Source organism: Chrysochloris asiatica, unplaced genomic scaffold (assembly GCF_000296735.1).
Source record: "Chrysochloris asiatica unplaced genomic scaffold, ChrAsi1.0 scaffold00057, whole genome shotgun sequence".
NCBI classification, from domain to species: domain Eukaryota; kingdom Metazoa; phylum Chordata; class Mammalia; order Afrosoricida; family Chrysochloridae; genus Chrysochloris; species Chrysochloris asiatica.
Genome location: NW_006408575.1, coordinates 281,218 through 283,617, shown reverse-complemented (window position 1 = coordinate 283,617; position 2,400 = coordinate 281,218). Strand labels below are relative to the sequence as shown.

General features: G+C 37.2%; 1 pseudogene; it reads right to left on the bottom strand.

Moving 5' to 3' along the window:
• The window catches only part of LOC102828544, a 30,196-nt pseudogene that overhangs the window by 12,115 nt on the left and 15,681 nt on the right, over positions 1 to 2,400 (bottom strand).

The following is a 2,400-nucleotide window of genomic DNA, read 5'->3' as shown; positions in this document are numbered from 1 at the left end:
ACATACATGTGAACCTTGCCAGATGGAATAAACAGGATAATAGATAATGGAGAAGCTCAATATCATCAACCAAAACAAGGCCAGTGTCTGACTATGGAACAGATCATTATTTCTCACTTGGTATTCAGACTGAAGTAGAAGAAAATAAAACAAATCTATCGGAGTCAAAATATGACATTAACTATATACCACCTAAATTGAGAAACCACACCAAGAAGAGATTTGATTCATTGAACACTAATGACAAAAGCTCAGATGCATTTTGGCATGACATCAAGAACCTTATACACAAAGAAAGCATAAGGACATAAAAAGATAGGAAAGAAATAAAAGATCAAAGTGGATGTCAGAAGAGACTGAAACCTCTTGTTGAACATAGAGAAGGTAAAGTGACTGGAAGAAATGATGAAGTAAAAGAGTTGAACCTAAAATTTCAAGGGGTAGCTTGAGAAAATGAAGTCAAGTATCATAATGTGCAAACACCTGATGTTAGAAAATCAAAAAGGAAGAAAACACTCAGCATTTCTCAACCTGAAGAGCTGAAGAAAAAAGTTTTATTAATGAAAATTGCATTATATATGTAAAATATTGAACAATTCAGGATGCATCAGAAGAAGATGGAAGAAATACATTGTCACTGAACCAAAAATAAATGGTTGATATTCAACCATTTCAGGAGGTAGCATATGATCAAGAAGTGATGGTACTGAAGAGAGAAGTCCAAGATGTGTTGAATGTATTGGCAAAAAGCAAGGCTCCAGAAATTGAAGGGATACAAATTGAAATATATCAACAAACTTATGCAGGCTGGAAGCACTCACTAGTCTATGCCAAGAAAGCTGGCCAAATGACTGGAAGAGGTATGTATCTGTGTCCATTCCTAATAAGGAGTCCTGTTGTGGTGCTGTGGGCTAATGCGTCAGACTACAAAGTCATTTGAATTGAAAGGTTGGTGGTTCAAGCTCACCAGCTTCTCCCAGGAAACCCTATACAGGGTCACTATGGGTCAGAATCGACTTGATGGCACTTAACAACAACAACAACAACAAATTCCTAATAAAGATGACCCTAAAGAATGCAGAAATTATCAGACAGTAGCATTACTATCACATGCAAGTAAATTTTTACTGGAGATAATTAAAAAACAACTGTAGCAGCACATTGAAAACGATCTGCTAGAAATCCAAGCTGGATTCAGAAGAGGACATGAAAAGAAGGCATCATTGCTAATATCCAGTGGATCTTGACAGAAAGCATAAAATAGCAAAAAGATATTTACATGTGTTTTATTGACTATGCAAAGGCATTCAACTGTGTGAATCATAACAAACTGTGGATTATATTGCAAAGAGTGATTATTCCAGAACATTTAATTGTGCTAATGAGGAATCTGTACAGAGACCAACAAGCAGTTGTTAGAATGGAATAAGGGGATTTTGAGTGATATAAAATCAGGAAAATTATATGCCAGGGTTGCATCCCTTCACAATACTTATTCAATATGTATGATGAATAAATAATCTGAGAAGCTGGGCAACAGAAGAATAGCACCAGTATTAGAGGAAGACTCATTAACAACCTATGATATGAAGATGACACAAATTTGCTTTCTTTAGAAAAGGACTTGAAACATTTACTGATGAAGATGAAAGATTATGGATTTCAACTAAATTTTAAGAAAACAAAAATATCTCACAACTCAACTAATAACCATCACCCATCTGTCAGTTTGTCATACTGTGGTGGCTTGCATGTTGCTGTGATGCTATAGGCTATGCAACAGGTATTTTAAATACTAGCAGGATAGACCCATGGTTGATGGGTTTCAACTGAGCTTCCAGACTATGACAGACTAAGAAGAAGGAGATGCAGACTAGTTCAGGAGGTTTGGCCACTGAAAACCTTATGAGTAACAGTGGAACACTATCAGTTCCAGAATAAGAAATATTCAAACATGATAAGGAGCATGGGAATATTGTCAAATATAGTGCTGTACGATGAACTGCTCAGGTTGGAAGGCACTCAGGTACAACAGAGAAAGAATTGCCTCCTCAAAGTAGAGTTGACCATGAGGATGCTAATGGAGTAAAGCTTTCGGGACCCTCATTTGTTGCTGGGACACAATTTAGAATAAGGATAAACAGCAGTTGTTAGATGTCATCAAGTCAGCATTGACTCATAGCGACACAACAGAATGAGACACTGCCTGGTCCTGGGCCAACCTCAAAATCATTGTTATGCCTGAGCCCACTGCTGCTACCACTGTGCCAATCCATCTCATTGGGGGTCTTTCTCTTTTTCTGTAACCATCCACTTTGGCAAATATGATATCCTTCTCCAGTGAATGGTCCCTCCTGATAATATATCTGAAGTATGAGAGACAAAGTTTGACCATCCTGG